The following is an 8,677-nucleotide window of genomic DNA, read 5'->3' as shown; positions in this document are numbered from 1 at the left end:
AAATCACCCGCAAGCAACCAAGGCCCATTCGTACTCGCAGCGATACTCTTTAATTCTTCCCAAAGAAGCTTCCTTAAGTTCTCATCAGGACTAGCGTAAATTTCCGTGAAACACCACTCTTTTTTATTCTGGTCCATTACATCCAAGTGAATAAATTGTGCAGCCTTTTTCCGCAGTCGCACGTGAACATTATCCTTCTTCCAAGAAACAACGATACCACCCGCATCCCAGTATTATTGCTAGCAATATAGTCCCCAAAGCCTAACCTTTGAAAAGTTTTGCTAAGCTTTGCGGGATCACATCTGGTTTCCATAACAACAACCATGTCTGGCTTATACGAATCCATGTAGTACTTACAAAAATGGTAAAACGCATTACTGGCTGCTCCTCGGCAGTTCTAGACAAAAACTTTATTATTAACAATTATTACAATCAAGCAATTACGATGGTAGAGGAAGACCTCTTAAAACTATGAAGCTTATACTGTCAGCTGCGTTTCCGCAACAACCTCAAGGCTTCCTTGCATTTCTTCTGTTTCAGTGCCTGTGCTACTAGTCAGATCCACCACTTGATCATACTCTACATCCTCACGCCTGTTGTCCATAGCGTCTTCAATTTTATCCGGAGGTCTAGTACCACTTTTTTTTGTAACAATGATATACCACACTTTAATTATAGTACAAATTATAAATATTTTATAAAGAATATTTTTTAAATTAAGTTTTAAAAAAGTAGTTATCAATTCAACAATAAAAACCAAAAAAGGTTTAATTAAGTTTTTTTTTTTCAAATAAAAAAACTCAAATTTTAATATACAAAAAAAAAGCACTAAGCTTTATGTCTTTAAATAATTCATTTTGCGAATGTTATAATATAGTAAGCAATTTATATTTTTTCTTCCTAAATAATTGACATTTAAAACTTTATTATTATTATTATTATTATATTATTATTATTATTACGGTTAGAAATTGATATTTTTCTAACATAATAATTAATTTATTTGTTGCTAACACTTTGCTTGTTGTTGCTACTTTGCTTTACTTGTTGTCCTTATTATAATAATTAGATTCTTGCTTGTCAAGATAGTAAAAGTAGACCAAACCTAATGATGTCTACTATTTAGAATAGTTACATTAGATTTTATCTCCACTCTAAGAAGCAAGCTTATTGCTTGGCTCTATATATTTCGTAGCAGTCTTCAACTTTATGTAATAAAAAACACATAACATTTTCCTCCCACAAATTTTTTATTATTTTGTCCTTTCTATTCTTCTCTTCTACACCACTTTACCATAACATCTATTTTTCTTACATGGTATCCAGAGCCTGGTTGATCTTACCGGGTCTGTGAGGAAAGAAAACCAACTTAAAAAATTCCCAAAAAATCTTTAAACACCATAAATGGCTTCCAAAAGTAGTTCTTTACCTCCACCTCCTATGTTTATAGGAGAAAATATCATTTGTGGGCTGCAAAAATGAAAGCTTATTTGAGAGCTCAAAGTTTATGGGATGTTGTGGAAAATGGAAGCAACCCACCACCTCTTCCAAATAATCCAACAATAGCTCAAATAAAAAATCACAATGAGGAAGTGGCAAAAGAAGGAAGAGCACTAGCCATAATACATGCAGCACTAAATGATGATATATTTATCAAGATCTTAAATCTTGAGACTGCAAAAGTAGCTTGGGACAAGCTAAAGGAGGAGTTCCAAGGGAGTGAAAGAACAAAGAATATGCAAGTGTTGAACTTGATAAGAGAGTTTGAAGCACTTAAAATGAAACAAACCGAAACGGTTAGAGAATTTTTTGAAAGAATTTCGAAGGTTGTTTCACAAGTCAGATTGCTAGGAGGGGAACTCAGTGATCAAAGAGTTGTGGAAAAAACTTTGGTGTGTCTTCCAGAGAGGTTTGAAGCAAACATATCCTCTCTAGAAGAAACTAAGGACTTTTCTCAAATCACACTCGCAGAGCTTGTTAATGCTTCGCAAGCTACTGAGCAGAGAAGATCTTTAAGGATGGAAGAAAATGTTGAAGGTGCTTTTGTGGCCAACACCAAAGGCAAAAACCAACGCTACAATAGTTTTGGGAAAAAGCCTTTTGGTGAGAAAAAATGAAAAGGAAAAAGGGAGGAAATCAACAACAAAGGAGAGAGTTGGAAAAAGAAGTTTCCACTTTGTCAACATTGCAAAAAAGATACTCATTTATAGAAGTATTCTTGGTATAGGCCAGGAGTTAAATGTAGAGCTTGCAACCAACTTGGTCATGTGGAGAAGGTTTGCAAAAACAAAGCAAACCAGCAGGGACAATAAGCCCAAGTTGTTGAACACCACCAACAAGAGGATCAATTATTCATGGCTTCTTGCTATTTAGTCAATAGTAGCAAATTAACATGGCTAATAGATAGTGGGTGCACCAATCACATGACTCATAATGTTGACATTTTTAAGGAACTTGATAAGTCCTTTTACTCTAAAGTTACTATAGGCAATGGAGAACATCTTGATGTCAAAGGAAATGGTGTTGTAGCTGTTAAAACTCCCTCGGGTATCAAGTACATTTCAAATGTTTTATTTGTACCTGAAATAAATCAAAGTCTTTTAAGTGTGGGACAAATAATGGAAAAGAACTATTCATTGCATTTCAAAGACATGAGATGCACTATTCTAGATCCTTCTGGATCTAAGTTAATGACGGTTGAAATGAGAGGTAAAAGTTTTCCAGTAGAATGGAAGCAAACAACCATGCATGTATTTCCAAGTACTGTTCGTGATTCCTCCTTGTGGCATAAAAGGTTGGGTCACTTTAGTTACTCAACCTTAAAACAAATGAGTTCTCATGATTTGGTTGAAAATTTACCAGCCATTGATGATGTTGATGACATTTGTGGTGTATGTCAATTTGGAAAACAAAAGTAGATTATCATTCCCTACTGCGTCAACCTGGAGGACTTCTGAAAAGTTACAGCTCATACACACTGATGTGTGTGGTCCGATGCCAACGACATCTCTAAATGGAAACAAGTATTTTCTGCTATTTATTGATGATTTTACAAGGATGAGTTGGGTATTTTTTCCAAGGCAGAAGTCAGATGTGTTTGCTGCATTTTAGAGTTTCAAGCTTATGGTTGAAAAAGAGGCTGATTGTTAAATTAAAAAGCTCATATATGATAATGGTACTGAGTATACAGCAGGAGAATTTAAAACTTTTTGTGAGCAAGCTGGAATCCAACATCAATTTACTGTTCTTTACACTCCTCAACAAAATAGAGTGGGTGAAAGGAAGAACAGGACAGTCATGGAGATGGCTCGATGTTTGCTTTTTGAGAAAGATATTCCTAAAACCTTTTGGGCTGAGGCTGTCAACACCTCAATGTACTTGCTGAATTTGTTGCCTACCAAAGCCTTGAAGGGAAAAACACCCTTTGAAGCATGGTATAAAAAAAGCCGTATGTTCAACATTTAAAGATATTTGGATGTGTCTGCTACGTCCATGTTCCAAATGTGAAAAGAGATAAATTGGAAACAAAGTTTGTGATCGGTATATTTTTGGGGTACAGTAGTAACGCCAAAGCGTATCGAATTTATAATTTGGAGACCAACAAAATTCTGGTTAGCAGAGATGTAAAATTTGATGAGTTCTCTAAATGGAAATGGGAGAAAAGTCAAGCTGAAGGTTCAAGTAAGGTATTGTCTATGGAAGGCAGTTTGGAGGATCAAAATTCAGAAGATGATGAAGAAAATTATGATATTGATGCAGGTTTTCCAACCCGAGGTACTAGAACCTTGGATGATATTTATGCTAGATGCAATATAGCTACATTAGAGCCTACTCGATATGCTGAAGCTGCTAATATTGAGGGATGGAAGGCTGCCATGCAGGAGGATATGAAGATGATATAGAAAAATCAAACATGGAAGCTTGTAGACAAACCAAAAAATCAAAAGATTATTGGTGTTAAGTGGGTTTGTAGAACCAAACTCAATCCTGATGGTTCTATAAAAAAGCTTAAGGCCAGATTGGTGGTAAAAGGTTATTTTCAACAACACGGTGTTAATTTTTTAGACACTTTTGCACCTGTTGCAAGGCATGATACAATTAGGTTGTTGGTTTCCTTAGCAGCAAAATTGGGATGGAAAATTTATCATTATGATGTTAAATCAGCTTTTCTAAATGGATTGCTTGATGAAGACATTTATGTCGACCAACCTGAAGGTTTTATGGTTGCAGGAAGTGAAAATAAAGTTTACAAGCTTCACAAAACCCTCTATGGCTTAAAACAAGCACCAAGAGCATGGTATAGCAGAATTGATGGTTATCTTTTGTAAAAAAGTTTTAAAAGAAGTGAAAATGTGGCTACTTTGTATGTGAAGATGTCAAAGAATGAACTTCAACTAATAGTATCATTGTATGTCGATGATCTGTTGGTTGTAGGGAATAAATCCAATTCTCTAAGTCAATTCAAGCAAGATATGGAGAATGAATTTGAGATGACAGATTTAGGTGAAATGAAATATTTTCTTGGAATGGAGATCTTTCAGTCAAGTGCTGGAATCTTTATTTCTCAAAAGAAATATGCTTTGGAGGTATTAAAGAAGTTTAATATGGATAAATGCAAGCATGTTCCCACACCTTTGGTTGTGAATGAAAAATTATCAAAGGATGATGGTGATAATACTGGATATGCTTCTATTTATAGAAGTATGATTGGAAGTTTGTTGTATCTTTCAGCGACCAGGCCTGATATAATGTTTGATGCTAGCTTACTTTCCAGGTTCATGCATTCTCCAAGTCAAGTTCATCTTGGTGCAACTAAGAGAGTTTTAAAGTACATAAAAGGTACAGTTGATTATGGTTTGTGTTTTTTGAAAAATGAGAGTGGAGACCTCCAAGGATATGCAGATAGTGATTGGGCTGGAAGTGTACATGATGCAAAAAGTACCTCTTGTTATGTTTTCTCATTTGGTAGTGCTGTGTTCTCATGGAACTCAAAGAAACAAGAAGTTGTCGCCCAATCGTCAGTTGAAGCGTAATATATTTTTGCTGCTGCAGCAGCAGATCAAACTATTTGGCTAAGGAAGATTTTAATAGATGTGGAACAATTTCAAAACAAAGCTACTGTCATATGGGTGGATAATAAATCTGCTATAGCCATAGCTAAAAATCCAGTTCATCATGGAAGAACCAAACACATCAAGGTTAAATATCATGCTATTAGAGAAGCTGAAAATTCAAAAGTAATCAGTTTGGAGCATTGCAATTCAGAAAATCAGATTGCAGATATAATGACCAAAGCTCATTCCAAGGGAAAGTTTGAAGAATTGAGATCAATGCTTGGAGTATTCAAGAAAAATATCAAGGAGTGTTAGAAATTGATATTTTTCTAACATAATAATTATTTTACTTGTTGCTATCACTTTGCTTGTTGTTTCTACTTTGCTTTACTTGTTGTCCTTATTATAATAATTAGATTTTTGCTTGTCAAGATAGTAAAAGTTGACTAAACCTAATGATGTCTACTATTTAGAATAGTCTCATTAGATTTTATCTCCACTCTAAGAAGCAAGCTTATTGCTTGACTCTATATATTTTGTAGTAGTCTTCAACTGTATGTCATAAGAAACACATAACCTTTTCCTCCCACAATTTTTTTATTATTTTGTCCTTTCTATTCTTCTCTTCTACACCACTTTACCATAACATCTATTTTTCTTACAATTATTATTATTATTATTATTATTATTATTATTATTATTATTATTATTATTATTATTATTAAACTTACGTACTACTTGTTTGATTTTATATCATAATAATTTTAATTATTTTGGGCAAGATTGTATTTTTTATTCATTTACTGTTAATAACCCACTATTACTATTAGTTATGATATAATTGATATTTAAATATAATATAATATTTTTATTATAATTTAATTATTTACATGTAAATAATTAAATTTTAAAGACATTATTTGAAAGTCTAGCAGAGTTCTTATGAGCTAATTCATTCTACATACAATGTAATCAGAGTAAAAGGAAAAAAATCATTCTTCCAAATGAAAAGAAAACATAACAGTATACCAATTGAGAGTAAACCAACAAAATAAAATTGATAAATAAAAATTCATAAGATCAAACTATTTCTAAATTTGAGTTGGAAATACTAAGAAATAAAAAATTAACTATATATTCCTCTAATTGGATGAGTGCTTTTTCTATGAAATAATAATTCAAAATCATGTGGGAGTGATTTAGCACCAATCTTGTCAATCATCCCTGTACTTAAATCAAACCAGACTAATTCATTATCTTTTCCTATAAATAATATCTTGCCTTTATTTCCTGCGCCAATAGCGTGTTTAAGGAGGGGTGATGGACCAATAACAAAGAGTTTAGTCCATGATTCTTATACGCCAATTTCACCCAGTATTAAAATATGAAATGTAGATGTCTCTTTATGATGTAAGGTGAGAGCAATGGATCCATTCAATATCATCAATTGAATTTTACAAGTGTAAATATCAGCCAACGAATCATGTACATAAGAAGGCATGGGAGTCATAATGAAAGATTCTGTACTGAAGTCAAATGACATTAAAAATGGATTTGTTTTAACTCCATTCCACCAATGAGACATTCCATCTATGTACACTGGGTTATAGTCGGTATAAAATGGAGGAATATGGTAATCCATTTTCTTCCAAGAGTTACTACTAAGGCTGTATATCTCCCAATAAGAAACATGTGGATAACTTGATGTATAAAATGCGATTTGAACCACCTTATAGTCGCCTTTAGCACGATCATAACCAACTAGACGATGATCATAAAAACGAGGAACATAAGAACCACCGTCACATCCTAACGGTATATAGTTGGGTCGAGGGCTTGAAGGAAGTTTCTTAATTTCATTAGTAGTTGGATTCCACAATATAACTTCATCATCACCACCATTATTATGGATATAAAGACAAAGAATACCATTAACACTAGCTGAACCCAAAATTTCAAATTCACTTCCACGATATGGATTTGGCAATTCTAATAGGACTACATCCTCAAACCTCTTACCGGGAAAAGAATATAAACAATAGGGATAGTGTTCACCTAACATATACAAGATGGGAGATTTATCATCATAATAAGATGAATCCTTCGCTAAGAATGATTTGCGAAACAGATTCATGTAAAAAGGATCTTCAAACAGAAGGGACCATGATTTGCATACAGATTGAAATCGCTTGAAAGATTTGAGAGAAAGTTTGGACAGAATAGAGAGAACGGCATCATTAGGTATATACCTGTGGGGCAGTTGAATTGCATTCGGAGGCGATATCTTCCTCTCCGGCATCATTAGGCAAACGCTTTCAAATTGGTTTGGTTTTAGGTCTGCTAATATAGAACATAGTTCATGGTTTTTATATATAAGAAAAAGGATTTTTTTTTTTTAAAAATAAACTAGCTACTACAATTTTTTATGATATTAGAATCGTTTTAATGTTGAAGCATAATTTTTTATATCAATTTGATATAAGTTTACAACAGTGTAAAACAATATTACCTAAATAAATTTTTTATACAAGTTATGATTTGATAAAAAAACTAATATTATATAAAAAATGAGTTAAAAGGTAGTGCAATGACAGTATAAAATAGTTTTACATTGTCATCCAACAGAAAATCATCAATATGCCATGTTATTAAAGTTTTTTTTAAATAAAAAAATATTTTAATTGAATACATGGTGGTAATTGGTTTTTACACGTGCATGACCCGTTTTCTCATAAAAAATAAGTCACGTTACTAAAATATCAAAATCCTAATCAACATCAAATTAAAATTTCCTATATAAATTGAAATATCTATTAAAATTTTAAATATTACACAAAATGCAATAATTAGTAACAAAATCAATTCAACGGGAATGCAATAGGGCCGGCCCAACAATTTTGGAGGCCTTAGGCAAAATTTTTAATAAAATTTTTTTCATAATAAAAATATATATTAAAAAATAATAATTTTTTATTTAAGAAAAATATATTCATTAAGAGTTAAAAGGTAGTGCAGTGTCATCCAATAGGGAGTCATGAATGTGCCATATCATTAAAGTTTTTTTAAATAAAAGAATGCTTTAATTGGATGCATGGTGGTGATTGGTTGAAAGTGTAAAAATATTTTACACTGTCAGTGCATGATCTCTTTTCTCATTAATTAACTAAATTAATGTTTTTATAATATAAAGTTAATTAATAGTTTCTAAAACATATCAAACAGATTATTTTAAGAATTTAATGGAAATACACTGGCAGTGTAAAGTAGTTTTACACTGTCAGTGAATCGTAACCGTTAAATATTTATTGAATTTTGAATTTTATTTTAATTATTTCTAAAATAATATATGTGAATGGTTGTGTGAAGAATTTTACACTGACAGTGCATATCCATTAAACCCTTATTTTAATCCTTAAATTTAATTTAAAAAATTATCATATTAATTGTTAGTATCTTAATAACGTGAATTTAAATGACTAATTTTATTTATTTTTTGAACTACATAATAAAAATAATTACTTATTATATTTAATATTTTAAAAATTAAATTTAAAGACATATATTATTTTATTCTTATTCGTGTGGGAAAAAGAATAAATCTTAGTTAAAAATTTTAAGACCAA

At 31.8% G+C, this 8,677-nt stretch overlaps 1 pseudogene; it reads right to left on the bottom strand.

Annotated features, from left to right (window-relative positions):
- Positions 1-6,180: 6,180 nt before the first annotated feature.
- LOC131649138 (F-box protein CPR1-like) lies at positions 6,181-7,353 on the bottom strand (annotated as a pseudogene).
- Between the last annotated feature and the right edge of the window lie 1,324 nt (positions 7,354-8,677).

This window comes from Vicia villosa, linkage group LG2 (assembly GCF_029867415.1).
Source record: "Vicia villosa cultivar HV-30 ecotype Madison, WI linkage group LG2, Vvil1.0, whole genome shotgun sequence".
NCBI classification, from domain to species: domain Eukaryota; kingdom Viridiplantae; phylum Streptophyta; class Magnoliopsida; order Fabales; family Fabaceae; genus Vicia; species Vicia villosa.
This window is presented reverse-complemented; position numbering and strand designations above follow the sequence as displayed.